Source organism: Fringilla coelebs (assembly GCF_963513975.1).
Source record: "Fringilla coelebs genome assembly, chromosome: 9".
In the NCBI taxonomy this organism is placed as follows: domain Eukaryota; kingdom Metazoa; phylum Chordata; class Aves; order Passeriformes; family Fringillidae; genus Fringilla; species Fringilla coelebs.
The window spans coordinates 13,286,573-13,302,847 of record NC_140067.1 but is presented as its reverse complement, the minus strand read 5'-3'; the positions used below and the strand labels follow the sequence as shown (position 1 = coordinate 13,302,847).

General features: G+C 34.6%; 1 protein-coding gene across 12 annotated transcripts in view; it reads right to left on the bottom strand.

Moving 5' to 3' along the window:
• Window positions 1-16,275, bottom strand: part of ADGRL2 (adhesion G protein-coupled receptor L2) — a 384,884-nt gene that overhangs the window by 158,626 nt on the left and 209,983 nt on the right. For all 12 annotated transcript variants that reach the window (XM_084211669.1, XM_084211670.1, XM_084211665.1 and 9 more), the window contains one exon: window positions 16,023-16,064. The gene's annotated coding sequence lies outside the window, so the exon portion shown is untranslated. The remainder of the gene's footprint in view (window positions 1-16,022; window positions 16,065-16,275) is intronic.

The following is a 16,275-nucleotide window of genomic DNA, read 5'->3' as shown; positions in this document are numbered from 1 at the left end:
CCAAATAACCCCTTATGCATTTCTAGTGGAATTAAATTATACAGGCATTTCAATGTACTTTATTAGAAGCTGATTTTCATTTAAAGAACTGGATGCATCTGTTACAGAAACATGCTGTCATAGAAATACAAAGATATATATATTCACTTGCTATGATTTTACCAAAGTTTTAAATCTTATCATTAACAAGCACTTCTTTCTCTCTCTTTCTCTGTCTTTCTCTCTTTCTTTCTTTCTCTATTTCTCTCTCTCTTTCTTTCTTTCCTTTCTTTCATGTAATTGCAAATAAGCAGTGATACCCCTGAGCTAACAGACTTTTGCTTCGTTGATGAGAACAGGATTTAGCCAGAAAACTGTCGATAATACAAGAATTATCTAGGGTTGATGGTTTTCCTTTGAGAGGACATGAGAGAGAGAAGTTCTTCTGTTTGCAACAAAAAAAACTCTGTTGGGTTCTCTAATTTTTTTCCTGCCTACAAAAAGATAGAAAAGAACTGCAGAACTAGGCTTTGTGCTAATATTTGCAGAAGTCAAAGTGAATTCACCTATGTGGATTCAAATGTAGGACTGAAGTTCATTTTCCCTCGTTTCATCAAAAACTTCTGGAATCATATTTCTTTCTACATGCAGAGATGGAGTTTTACAACTCTTTTACAATGGCAAGCTGTAAAACTGAGTTTTAAACAATTGCTAAAAATGCAGAGACCTTTTAGCATTTCTTTCAAAAACACGTTTCCATTAATTCTCATTAAAACTGCATTAAGATATAAGAATACCTGGCAGAGGTGTATATTGTTTTGGCAAGTATAATACTATTATTCAAATGATTAATTTTACTTCACATGAATCAGCATATATTTCTTTAAAGAACAATCGTACACACATGTACTCACAGCATAGGTAAATCTGATCCTTTAGTTTTTACTCAGCCACAATTATTGCCAGATTTGAATATTAATATGTAAGAAGGAATTATACCAAATCAATTTTCCACCATTATGACTTCCTACTATTTGCTTTTTGACATATCCCTAAAAATATGAATCTTATTCCATACAGACAAGAAGAGACAAGTAGATTTTACTTAAAATCTTGCTTTGCTGCAACAGTGCAAAAAATCTAGCTTGAAAACACAATAAGAAATGCTAAATTCTTATCCAAATATTTTGTGATATTTTATCCCCACTCTTTAACTTATGTTAAATTTGTAATATTTCATGTTAAGGTGTATATTCTGTGTGTATTGCTCTCCAGTTACTTTCATTAATGTGTGGGATGATGCCCTTGAAAAACTAAAAAGCAAATCCATAGCAATTTTTTAAATAATCACAACAATTGTGTATCAATTAGCATTTCCAGGGACCACATGTAGGACAGTAACAACTGGAAAAGATTGAACTGTCAGCTGTGTACTTGAAAGAGATGCATCTGAGAAAGATGATTTAACTTGTGGCAAAAATTGGCTAAATCATGATGTCTGTAATATGATCTTATAGACTGGGTTAGCTTTTTTTGGGTTTTTTTTTTTTTTTGGTCATAGAATTGCATTTTATATCTGCCTATTCTTAAAAAGGTTAATTTAAAATGTTTCAGTACCTTGATAAATAATATTTTGTATTGCCCTAAGTGTCAGTTCCCCCATGAGTAATGGTTTACACAGATTTTATGCAGCCTATTTTTTATTACTGGAGTTTTATGACTGAACTTTAAATACTAGCGACTGACATTTCCTCTTGTCTGTCTGTACTCCTGTGAATAACGTATCAATGAACCTGTAATTAGATGTAATGTTGGCAAAGACTGACAGAAGAGGTAGTAAATATAGGTATGCATTATTATCAGCTAAAATTGGTGCACTGGTATAAAGACACAGTTTAATTGGTATGATGTAAAGACTTCATTTTTTTTCCCATGGAAAAGTAACAAACCATTAAATGATTTTACCATTTTAACATAAAACAGAAAAGAGAAAATTTTGCTTGTTTTATTTAGGAAAATTCCCAATTAATTTTGCAGGCATATTCATATAAATAAACTGTGAATGATACAACACATAATAGGAAATATCCAATGTATTGCCTTAAAAGTTTGGAAATATATCTTGACAATTACCGGTCTTTTAAACTAAGTAATTGATTTTAGTGTCACTTGGGGAAAAAAAAAATGAAACCCATCAATAAAATAAGAGAATTCTGCAGCTGTTTCTAACAAATAAATGTAACATGAATTTGCATTTTGCATAGTTTACTTCAGTAATCAATTTTAATGACTCATAATCTATATCATTATTTAAGAAATGACAAAATCATTGACTTATTCATAACACTTGCTAATTGTTTTTAAAAATAAATTCTACACATGACTAAGGAAACACCCATTTCCACTTGCTTTATGTTAAATCAACATCTAACCACTCATGGTGATTTCATTCAAAGAAAACAGAAGGAACACATTAGCTGTGTGGTTAAAGAGATTGATGGGCTTCAAACATTTTAGCCATGGATGGTTTTTTTCCAACTGTAGAGATGCATGTTTTTAATTTAAATAGCTTCAAGAAAATGAAGATCATTTTATTCAACAAAGCTGTTTTTTCTTGTTTCTTAGAAATTAATTTAATTTTGTTTAATTAAGTAATATTAGAAACAACCTTGTTCAGAGAAAATGCAGCTATGAAACAAAAGCATGTGTATGCCATATTAACTCGTATTCTGAAGCAGAATTTTTGTCTCACATTAAAGAATTAGAAGAGATCAATATGATTTTTGCCAGTGTATTTAGATGCAGTTTTTAATGCCATATTTTTCAGTTACCTCTCCACTCTCTGAGGTAAATTTGGGGGAGCAGTGGAGCTCAGTGTTACTGAAGAAATAAATTCTTGTGAAATTCGGGTATTTTGGATGTATGTTGGTGGAGAAAAGTTTACAGTTTAATGCTGCAAGTTTACAGTTTAATGCTGCAGGCATTTACAAAGGTCAAAGAGTTTTCAAGACTGAGCTGTTAGAAGTAACATAGCAGGGCACACTTAAAAAAGAAATGAATGCAATTCCCTGTTTTCATATGAAAAGCTCAGCACTGAAGCTTAAATGATCATACCAGGAAAGGAACTGCAGTGCTGAGCTTTTGGGGAAGGAGATATGTCATGAGATCCCAATTCTCCAAATAGGTTTGCACATTCTAGGTTCCCTTTTCTCCAACTGCTATATCTGTATAGGCATGCATTCTGCATTTAGGCAGCAAAAAAATGTTTTGTTTTAGTTTTTTTAAGCCCAAGAGAATGCTAAGAAATTACACAGATTTTTCTATTTAAAATAAATACAGTTTTGCCTGACAGGCAGGGAGCTCCTTCTCCTCCTGCCCCTTACACAACTATATTGTATGATTTGCTATGACTTTGCTCAATCTCTGTAATTTGAGTGAGAGAAGTACCCCATGACTCCGACTGCCATGTGTGGTGGTCTCAGCATATTCTCATCATCTCCTCTTACCTCTTGCAACCCTCCTGGTCAATATAAAAGAATGGCAATAATTTGCTTTATCAAATTCCAATTGCATCTGGACTCCAATCTCTAACTTATATTTATTACACAGTGCTTTTAAGTATCATATTACCTAGATTTCTGGCCACTCTTCTATTGCTTCTGTATCACAAAATGAAAGGTAATGCAAAAAAGATAAAGAATTCAAAGGCAAACCATTGCATTTGTAAATATGAACCCATGAAGGCTTTTCTCTTCTTACCCAAACACCTCACTTAATCTGCACTGTTAAAATCCATATTTTTTATGGAACAGACCTCTCATTTGAGGAGATGTGAACAGCTTTACAGACCCATAAAGATTTAGGTGCCTACATTAGGGGTAAGGTTAAATTTGCATTCTTCAGAAGTTATGGGAAAAAAGACACCAAATTATTGGACCACCAACCAGAACTGAGGTCTCCCCATTTTGGTTGATTGCCCAAATCATGAAACTACAGAGTCATGTTCCCTCTGGTGTTCTCTTTCTAGTACAGTGAATCATGAATCATTTTCTGCCTGGTGCAAGACTTCAACAGGAGAAGTGGAGAGTATTTCCATCTCCAGTCAGGTTGTGGGTTAGAGAATTGTTTAGCTGGTGAGAAATGTGCATTTGAAACCCTTTAAGCAGAGGAGAGAAGTGACCCTGTTTCATACACTGGACAAGTCTCTAAATGCTAGTTGTAGAATAAAGCTACACCTTTCAAAGAAAGGGATGACTGCTGCTGGGTTTAGTGGCAGACTAACTGCATTCATGGGTGTCAGATGCTCTTAGAGTTTGACTGTCACCTTTAACTGCTCAGCTTTGTTTTACACAGAACCTTAGCAATAATACAGGTGCAGATCTCCTTAGTCTGGTTTATCTTGACTGAAGCAGTATTTGGCATGATAAGTATTACAGCTGCAGGAAAATGTGATATGAAAAACATGGATGTGCCTGTTCAGCACAGACATCTTCTCCAGGTAGGCAGCATTTAAGCAGAGTAGTCTTTAAATTTAATGGCTTAAATTCTTTCAACGTTTCTCTATAGGAGTCAAGTTGCAGAAATTCTATATATTGCCTACATGGAAACCTGGTCCATAGTCATAATAATCCAGTTGAGAGATACACTAATAGGTTATGAACAGGAAAGGACAGGGTGCTCACAATCAATCATGAACAGAAAAGAACCTCCCACTGGGACTTCCTCACCTCATGATTGTAACTTTCAAGTTTCCCTTACCAAAAGATGGGGCATGACAGACATATTTGCTTCCAAACTTGCATATTTCAGCTCCCTTTTGCTGTTTCCCCCATGTCTCAATATGTGTTATTCTGTTAGAGCAAATGCAAATGTTCAATTTTTAATTTAGGATTTTCAGTTGGTAGCTTTAATCAAGGCACTTTTCAGTTGTGCTTTACATACAGTTATCGAGTTCTACCCATCAGTTCCTCATGCCAGTCTGGAAGGGTTTTAACCTCAGTTGATTGGTTATACTTGCTTTGATTTTGTTGTGTGGTTTAACACAAGGACTTGGTACCTTATATTTTTTATAAGATTATATTTTTTCCTCTTGTTACTGATTGCCATTGAAATGGTGAAAGTTATTTGATTGGCTCCCTCTGGAGCAGATACCAGAGATGCATCATGGATCACTGGTCAGAGAGCCCAGACACAGCAGCAAATTCAGCCTCCCTCCCCTCCCCATCAACTCCGTACAGCGGCACTGCTTTGCAATCCATCTCAGCTGACACGAGCAGAGCATGGAGAGGGAGACCCAGATTTGTTCCCAGGCTTACATCTTCTAGTTCACATTTTGTTGTGCTTGTGTTACATTGCCAGGTGTAACTCTGGCAGCCGTAAAGAACAGTCGTTTTCCTTCACCGAAACCGCCTGGAAAAGCCTCTGCTTGGGTAATGATTTGTTATATATTACAAACACCTGCAGCACAGCGAATTAATATCACTAAGTATAGGGATCAAAGATATTCCACCTTTTTTTTCTTTAATTAAATGATCATTTACTTTTGACAGACCTCAGTGTTTTTGACAAATAGACTTGGATCTGATTGAAGGTATGGCTACGCCTTCCTAAAAACACTGCCGTCTAAGAATGACATTAGTACCATGCTCTGCTTTGAGGAACATCGATTGACTGCTTAGTACTGCTGCTAATTATAAATAATAAAATGTATTCAATAATTAAGATGCTATTCTTCACCTCACTGTGAGCACAGGCTGCTGTTTGTTGACTACTCAGCACCAAAATATGATCTTTTTGTATTATATCTGGTAAATCATAATACTACATTTAATATATCATTAAGGCACTTAAATTTTTATGACAGTGTTGGGAAGCAAAGTGATAACCACGTATGCATTTACACAGGAATGGCAGAATTTTCTGCATATGTAAGCACTGAATATTACTGAAGAATAAACCACAAATTTGCATTGCACCATGTTTTGCCTTTTGGTTTTCTCTTCCTGTTGTTTCTCTATATGGCTATGTCAGATTAATTTGCTTTCATCAGAATTTTTGTTGACAGTAAAATTAATGTGCAAATTTCCTATCAGTTGTATATATTAATATAATTCCCTCTCAAATATAGTTCATTGAAATTAGCACTGGTAAAAGGTGGGATACATATTCATACAGTTATTTACATAAATCCCATTCAGCTTTATGCACCCTAAGCTCTAATGCAAAGTATCTACTACCACAGGTAATTTTAGCACAAGAGTAACAGCACATAAGCGGCATCTGACTTCCCAAAGATTGGGTGTCTTTTAATAAAGAGATTATTTGAAGAGAAAAAATCTGTTAGAAATTACATTTGTGACTTAATTTTTATACATAAAAACTATTGTCTTTACAACAAAAATAAGTTGAAAATACTGATGTGTCTCTCCAACAAATCAAATACAATTGGTGCTTTTCAAATTACATATATTGTGCATGATGCCTCATTTGTGATACAGTGTAAGATATTAATAAATTAATAAAATTTTCAATAAGGGCTTTATTATGAAGCAACTTATATGTCAGAGTACAAACTAGACCAAAAAGTGTATCTTTTAAAAATAACTACGTACTGGGAATTGATTTATTCAGCACAGCATTTTTATCAGTTCTAATGTCAAAAATAAAATCAGTTGCAATATGTATATTGATCTGCAGGTTATTTACCTAGATTTAGAATGCTAACTATAGGAAAAGCCATTAGGTCATTATCTATGTAAGTTTAGGGAATTCAGGCACCAAGTATTCCTTGTTGTGAAAGGCATTTGCTACTAAAAATACAAACTGGAATCTACTATGTGCAGGTGCAGATTCTACTCAGCAATGCAGCTCTGTTTGTGTAAGTTCTCCCTGGTAAACAGAGGAGCTGCAAGGTCACGAAACAGACAATGGCACATCTCTTAGAAACTTAGGCTTTACTGTACAGACTTGCAGTTTTTATATTTCTCTGAGCATAATGCTGCAACACATGACTTACAGCAGTCTCTATTTTTCACAATTTTCCAGTTAATGAAAGTAATGTTTAAATACTCTGAAGTTAGATTATTAACTTCTACAAAATGGAAACAGATGTGTGTCTCAGTATGCCATTAAATTTATGATTTACATAGTATTCTTGAATACAGCTGAGCAGAGGCCAATGATTCTAATTTGCTCTAGATTTACAATAACCTGATCTGGTTTTTGTAAGTACTGAAACACTTTAAACAAAATTAGAAAGCTGTTGTGCTTTGTGTGATTAAAGATGCAATTCCCTTTGGGGTAATGAGAAGAGTTAGAACATGTTTCTTTCTTTATGGATGTTTCTATTATAAACATGAGTACCATACATTATGTATTTTTGTTACTATTTCCTGGCTTTTAATTATAAAATAAACCGATTGAGTTGTACTGGAGTTACAGTGAAACAATGCCAAAATCTGGCAAAAAAATGCATGCTGAGGTTTACAAAAAGTCCTTAAAATTCTTGAGGGCCTTAAGATCTTGTTAGAAAAATGCTAGTTCCTTATAGTTTGCAGAATCCAAAACATCTCTGTGATTTAAAACTATGCAGTTTAAAGGAATTATTTAAAAAGCTAACACATTTCTCAGCTTATTACACTATGTTAAGGCACAGCATTTTGCAGAAGAGAGTTTCTGTTTATTCACAGCATTTTCACCTGGAGATACAGATTCACTGTATCTAATGGCAGAAGTTACAACTGGAATGAATATTATTGTTTAAAACAAGGTGTATCTAAAGGTAGAGATCAAGTAGTGTTGTTGTGACACTAAACATTAAAAGAGTCAAAATGAGATTAGATCTGTCAGATATAAGCAATGCAGGAAGAACACCCTGTGTATGAATGTTTAAGGTCTGTTTTAAAAATTTTGAAAATCAGAAGCCAGGCATCTAAAGATGTATGGATTCAATGTTAGCTAGAAATGAGGTATTTCCAAATTGCAATCTATGACTCTGTGGTCAAAAATGTAGGTCATTTACCATTGTAATTAACTTTTCACAGGGAAAGGTGACATAGTAAGGAAGTGTATGCATCTATTTAATAGGTACTTTTTATAAGAATTTTTAAAACTACTTCAACTATTCTTTGCATACTGCACTCCAAAAATCAAATGGATTTTATGAAGGTAGAAGTAAAAAACCAGAAATTTATTTTACATAGCACCTGGAATATAATATTATTTCATGTATTATTTTATTCATTTTCTATTTTACATACTGCATTGAAGATAATATGGGCTCAATATTATACACTCATATTAAATCATACTACAATATATGTATTTATATTTATCTTTACCTCTGATGAAATGTTTAATATTATTAATCCTTTCATTTTAATTATATATAATTAACTATCATTAAAACAGGAGCATTACCTTTTAATAAAAATTTAATCATACATTTACTCGAGCACGGGATCAAAATTCTACGCAAGGACGACATGCCTTGGAAGTGATCGAATGAATTCAATCTCTTTGGTCACTCTTCCAACACACTTAGGGATTGCCATCTGTGCTTCACTCAGGGGATGTCCAAGGGTAAGCTCCCACCCTCCTGCTCTGTGTCAGAGGTGGGATTGCAGCATTAGGCACTGCAAGCCCAGTGCCCAGCCTGGCTGCTGCTCAGGCTCAGCCTCAGGTCCAGCAGTGCCCCCCAGCACATGGCCCCTTACAGGGCTCCTGCACTGGGCCCTGGCTATTTTTCATCATACCTTGAGGCTGAAGTGCATATAACTGGACAAATGTGGCTTCCTCTGAACTTTCTGAGAAATTTTTCTGTTAAACACACAATTACCCACACACGAGGCATCAGGCTGACGACAAGAAATTGGCAAACACTTTAATTAATTCAACTTTGAGTCTAGGGAAGAATTTATATTTGAGAATTGTTTGTTTCCTTACTGGATAAATGAGTATGGATATGGAATAAATTATTGGTAGGAATGAATGGCATCAGGCCATCAGAACTTTGTACTTTTCACCCATAACTTAAGCTGAGGCCCCTCTTCTGCAAACACATGGGTCTAGGTCAGCAAACTTCTGCTGAACCAAGACCATATCCAGAGTCCTGCAAATACTTTTTCCCAACAACAACATCAACTTAGAAATCACAAATATAGGGAAATGTCTCATCTTGTATTAAAATTAGTGGGGAGTTTTGGAAAAGTTTTTAATTGTTTCAATAAATTCATACTAACTCACTGAGGCCCAGATTGTGGAATTGTGTTTGCACTAAACTGTTCTTCAAGAAGCCCTGAGTGATTAACTTGGCTGCAGTAAAAACTGCAGATGAGAATTCCATATGTCTGAGACAAAGCACCTGAAAGGAAAACTCACATTTTAATGACAGAGCATGGGATGGCCATTATAGGAATATATTGTATTGATAAAAAGGGAAAACACCTGGTCAACAAAGCTTTTGCAATATTTTTTCATATTAGTTATTTTAAAGTCATAATAAGCTGTCAGAAGACTTTGGTTCATTATGAACACTCTGTTTCTTAAAGATGCTTGGTGAGTCTGGATGCACTTAGGATAATTTATTTTCCAATCAACTCTGAGTTGCCCAGACCTACTTCTATTGAAGTCAACTTTTATTTTTCCAAAGAGAATTAAATTAAGTTTAATTTTTCTTCAAAAAGAAACTTAGTTAGGTTTCTTAATTGTCAATTTTCTTCAAACAATTACTGCATGACAGAATTTTTAATACATTAACACCCAATAAATTTTGTGATTCCTTATATTAAAGAGCACTCTAAAAACAGTTGTCTGGTGCAATTACTCATCAACTCAGAATAAATAGGAAGTTCAAAATTGTGTTTATATTAGTTCTTAACCTTTCCAATAAGGTTTAAAGTTATCTTATCCAAAAACACATTTAAATTGAAAAGGGACTGTATTTTAAATGTTTCAAAAAATATTAACTAAAAATACAATGGACCCTTTCCTGTTTTTTTGTCTTTTTTTAAAATATTTTTTTTATTTTGCAGGAGTGTTTCATATCAATATTAATATAGATTAGACACTTTAACAAACTTCAGAATGATAACAAGGCTATTTTGCAATGGCTTTTTTGTTGAACAATGATAGTATGAAAAGAAGAGCAGGTTTGGACTATTCAGTTCCTGCCACTCCCATCACTCTCTATTGCACAAGGTTCTGCTCAGAAAGTTTTAGTGTCTCAAATCTATAGACTGCCCATTTTCAGAAAATTCCAGAATAGAAATTCCAGTAAAAACATGCAGGAGAACTTTCAACCTTGTGACAAGACTTTTTTACTTATGAAAACCTGGCTTCGTTGAAGAGCTGCTGTCTTCATTATTTAATTTCTTTGTGGAGCTCACAGTCAACATGATCCCGTTGAGTTCTTTATTTAATATGTTTCAGAGCACAGGACACCTGCTGACTTCTTTAATAACAAGTTGTCCTCCGTTGGCTTATATGTGAAAACTGTTCAGCAGAGGCAAGTAAAGAATAACCTTAGACATTAAGGCTGATTCCATTTAAAAATAAAATAAAACTGTGTCCAGGCTCCACACCCGAAGTCCCTAAAATAAATTTCCAAGGCTTTTCACAGCATGGAATTCAGGTGGATTTTTTTTTAATTGAATTCTGTTCTGTGTGAGTGCAGCTCAGCGGAATTCAATTTCCATGTAGGCTCCCAGGAAACAAATACATGCTAAGTATTTTTATCGCTAATGTCTTGGATTTAGTTTCTTGAGTATTATTTAGGTTTGCCTGTGGACAGAGCTGCTAATGTTTACCTTAACACAGGGCTCTGTGACTCCCATTGGAAAAGGGACTCTTCAAAAATGAATTGGCTAAAGCACAGAAGTTTAACAATGAATAAATTCCAAGGCTTTGTATTGTATTAATAAGGATCAAATTCTACTTCTTTGTACAAATCCTATGAATTCAATGGAAAATCTCCATATTCCCAATTCAACCTACATTTTTTTGTCCCACTTTAAAATATCTTCCCTACTTTGTTGGAAGCCTCTTTCACACCTTGTTGGAATTAGGGGGTTATGCTGTTACAGATGATTCAGGGAAGTCCTACACTCTCAGTCCTGCAGTTTGTAAAGGAAGTAACCCCACCAAGATCAATGAGCCCTGCTCTGAGTGGATGGTAACTAAAACAAAGAAATCAGACTTTGACCAATTACTTTATCTTAATTGGCCTTATTCTGCGCTCATTCACATTTCTCCCATAATTCTTTCCTTTCTGCTGGAAAACATTATTTCACCACAACCCACAGAACTCAGGTGATGAATAAAAAGCATTGCACAAATGAAAACTATGCTCAGGCACTGATAACTCACACTCAGATTCTTTTTCAATAGAATATTTAAAAAATGCTTTTTGTTTTACAGCTATAAAGAAAACTGCTGACTGATAAGGCAAACTGTTAAAACAACTAACTGGTTTAGGTTTTTTATGTTAACCCTTTATTTTAGTCAAAGAAATACTCTGGACCAGTGGTTCAGCCTTGATAATTATTTTATATTACAATCAATAAATTAAGCAGCCTTTATCCACCCTTGGTGTTACTGAAGGATGCTTGTCTGATGAAGGCACATGTGCTCCCCCCTCAGCTTCTGTCTGAGGACCTAATCCAATGTATGCCCAAACCCCTATCAGAAAACAGACTCTGCCTTGTTTTAAATCTGCTTCCCTTTTCTTGAAGAGGAAATATCTCAATTTACTATATTGACTACTATATATAGTCTATATTATCATTATGCCCATGCCTCTATATTCTATATTATTTATTACCTATTGCCTGCTTATATTATATTGCTGAAGAATCTTTAGTTGTTGGATGAATGGAATTATTATTTTGTAATTGAGTATTTTTAATAGGTAAGTTTGTTGATACATGTGTAAGGTTTATTAATGCTTTTGTTAGGTTTGTCAGGAAATTAGGATATGGTAGAGATATATGTCTTTTAAAAATCCATCTTGTAACAACTTGTGCACGTAACCTCTTTTCAATTTCTGCTTATGAGTAATCATTTTTATATGTGTTTAAATCACATTTCAATTTTCTGTAGACACAGTTCTTACTACATAACATATACCAGTGCTAGTTTTTGTAAGTATGTTTTCACTATTACTTTGTAGAACTGAGACAAAACAGCTTCTCTGCAGGATGACAGCAATGCCTACCAAAGGATTCAAATCAGGGTGGACACAGGAGAGCACACAGAGCAAATGGCAAACCTATCCCAAAGAGCTTCTGCAGCACTACCTCCTTTTGAATGACACAACTTCTACTTTTCAGCCTCGGTGGGGTTGAGTGTCACGGGAATGGGGAGAGACATCTCCAAGCTGAAGCCCAGCACCCAGCATCACCACTTCAGTGTGTGCTGCAAGAACAGATCGATGGGGCCACTGTGCCCTGCACCTGCCTGCAAGCACAATCCACCAGAGAGATGCTGCATGAATTTAGGTCTGGCCAAAGTAATTGTGAGTACAGCCTGCCCAGGAACTGGTGTGGCATTCAGGCCTGATTTCAGGCCCAGCAAGGAGGTGCAGGCAATGTGGGTGTGCCCACACTGTGGGCAGGGCAGGCTCTTGGTCCTTGCCCTTCTGTGCCATTCCCTCAGGCAGCTGCATCAGGGTGACCTCAGAGGAAGGCTGCTCTCCCCAAAGATGTTTTGTCACAGTTCCTTTTACTTTCCTTTACTGTCATTCTGTATGGTGTGGCTAAGCTGGTCACAGACAGATAAAATGAGACACATTTTTCTTTCACTTCGGCTCGTGTCTCTTCTTCCTGTACTCCATACAAGTATTTCATAGCACATGAGGAAAAATGTTTATGTACTGCCTAAATCAGTCTAAATAAAATGTTAAAGGTGACAATCTCTTTAAACATAACTGATCATTACTTACACAACTACATTTTAAAATTGTGAAAACAAATGCTTTGACCTTGTGAGCTATGGAAATATTTAGAATCAAATCTGCTCTGCTTTTTTGGCTAATAGTTGTGATTTGCATAGTAGAACCTTGAATGTAGTCATAAATAGCTACAGAATCCATCCTGGCATAATGCCCAGCAATGTTAGGGTGCCAAACAAAAAATCGGGTCAAACACTTACCAAGTAAGTCATTCTGTCTCAACAAGGTGATGTCTAACAAAGAAGCTACAAGGCTGAAGACAGCTAACATATTCAGCTGCTGTTCAGAAAGACAAGAACTTTTCATTTATCAAGATAATCTACTACTCGTAATCAGTACACCAAGTCAACTCCCTCTTGAAAAAAGAAAAAAGCCCATCAATTGTTTTTGCTAATTAAGATGAATATTATTCCTGTGAAATGAACCAAAAAGTTCTGTATAACCAGAATCCCAATAGAGATCTATAATCTCAAAGAATAATTGCAGAGTTTTAATTGAGAAGAAAGTGAGAACTATTTTTTGTCTCCTTCTGTTTTTAGCTGCAGCTGTCTTCCGTGTGTGTTAGTGGGTCTTTTATGTTCTCAGTTAATCTGACATGACTTTCCATATATTAAAATTTGTAGAATTAAAAATTTATGAGAAAATGTTTATATATTTGATGAAATGCTACCACAAAATGGCACATATTTAGGAATAATTTGAGGTAACAAATAATTTATTAACATATATAGAAAAAAAATCAATTTTTAGATTAAAATCAAGATGTTATGACTGCTCACAGTAATGTGTATTTAATCTTTATACATTAAACAGAGGTAGGGTTAGAAATGAGAAGGTAAGAGTATTTTCTTAAAGTGATATTAATTATATATTCAACAGTTTATTTTATCCTGTGATATTTATCTTGGTTTTGAGATTAGAGAAAGCCTTGCCATGTTGAAAGGAAGTAATGTGACAAAGCTCAGTTTCCCATTCCTTAAACAGAACATACTCAACTTGAAAATATATTTATATTTGAAATAATATTTACATAAAGGAAATCCATAATCAACAGAGTAAGCCTAGATTCCTGAGCAGGGAGAGAAAATTTCATTGAGGTATAAATGTTTATATGTATAAATATTATTCTACCCAAAATAATATATTGCTGTCTCTGTTGAAGTAACCCTTGAAGTCCAAGCTTTTGCCCTATCTGCTTCACTGATAGTGTAAATCACACATTTGGCTTTAAAATAAAAATAATTATAATTTCACTTAACATGCAAATTTATAGTTAAAAATCACCTCAGATCAGGATACTGGCTGAATACATTTATTTTCATGAAATAATGAAAAGCTGTGTCTCTCTTATTCCCTTCCTCCAAGCCTTCTTCACACAATCAGCCTCAGGCTAAAATGGTTTTAAGGAGAACTAAAGCTGCTGGTAAACACTTACCTTTGACAATATTTTTGTCTCATGAACATTGCAGAGAAGGGTGTATGCAGTACAAGTGTCTGTCTGTGGCTGCAACCTACGTACAATCCTTGTGCCAAGGGCCCACTGCTAATAGGCAAATATACACAAAAGAGGCAGGCCCTTTGATGGTTTAATCCCAAACATACTTAACTGTCACACAGTTAATCTCTTAGATTAAAAATGACTCTTGAGTTCTTCTTGAACATTTTTATGTTTGTGGATGAAAGAGGTTAAATGTAGTTCTCATGCCTGTTTGGACTGTTCTTTTATTTTTCTTTTTTATGTCCCCTCCACCCCTAGTTTAACATGACTTTTCCCTTTCTTTAATCACAGATATGCCCCTGAAGGATCTGCAGGCATGAGAGTTCTGAAATACCCCATTCTTTCCCTCTGAGCAGGCAAGTAAAAGTGCATTACAGACCTTGCCAAAGCACATCTCGTTGCTATTATTAGAGGGTTAGAGCTAGAGATCAAAACCAAGCATCAAAACAGCTTCACCTACAGGTTTTACTTTCCTAGAAAAAAGTTTCAAAGAACAACTAACCCTCCACATTGATCAGAAATAATTCTTAAAGGTCATCATAAAACTTGTGTTTCACTATTGGTTTTCTTGATGGTGCTCTTATCAGGTATAACAAAAAATCAGTCCCACCTACATATTTCAAATCATTGTTTTAAGCTCTGATGCATTAGATTTCATGAACAATCTACCTTTTTTTATGGAGTTTTGAGTTGTTTTTGGAATAAGATGGAAAATATTTCAAGTGTAATACTAAGAAGCCCTTTTTAAGTCAGAACTTGTGTTCCAGTGAGATATTTTTCAAGTAACATTTCTTTCCACTTTAACTTCCACAGTAGTTTCACTTCATGATGGTTTTATGTTGATTTCATACTGCATTTTTATGTAGTGGGAAAGGATATTTTTTTGTAAAGTGAATGCCCAAGACCTGCTGGAAACATTTCTCCTCAGCAATGTACTCATCAGATTCAGTAGTTTGTTCAGAAGTGTTATTTTAGGATGACCTTTACACATACAGTAAAATGGATTTTTTTTTTATTTGATTGTAAAGATGTTATGATCAAGGGGCAAAATAAATACTGCCTTTTTCAGCCATAAAAAAAAAAAAGAATGAAAGATGAAACCATCTTTTTAAAACAACATGATAGCATGCAGAAGCTATCTGTCTGTGTTTGTAAGCTACACATTTTTAAATTCACACATACAGCAAAGCTCTAGTGAAACATAAATAAAGATCAATTTTATACAGTTCAAATAGCAACACACTATGAAAGCCACCCTTTTTCAGCCTAAAGAAGAAAGAGAATTATATTTAAGGGAATTTATACATTACAAATAGTTGCTCTTAAAAATGAACAGTTGGGCATTCTGTGGTCATCAACATTTCTAACAAGAATGTTAAATCCTCCCATATTTTCTTTTGAGTAATTGGCATAATGTTCTGCAAATCTTTTCTAGGTAGCTTACAGGATTTGAATATTCAAATATTTTCAGCTGTATTATCCATATAATTATGAAATTGTACAGTACAGTTATTTCTCAAGCAATTTGGCAACCCTTTCTTAAGAGAATTTACCTTCTGTTCTGTGTTATCACAAACAGAAAAAGCTTTTTTTGCTTACCATTTTGGAAAAGATGGAATTCATCATTCTGCCATAAAGACCCTAGAAAGCAAAGAAAGTGTTATTAGTTATTATATTCTAATCTGCAGGGATTCTAACTGCCAAACAGTGCATCAGCACCAAAACAAAAAATGAAAATACATGTTCAAATCATAGACCAATAGTTGAATGCAGTTCCAAATATGTATTATATGTACTTAGCAGGCACTGGATTAGACAAAAGCACAAGTTATTGTGCATATCTGTATTTAGA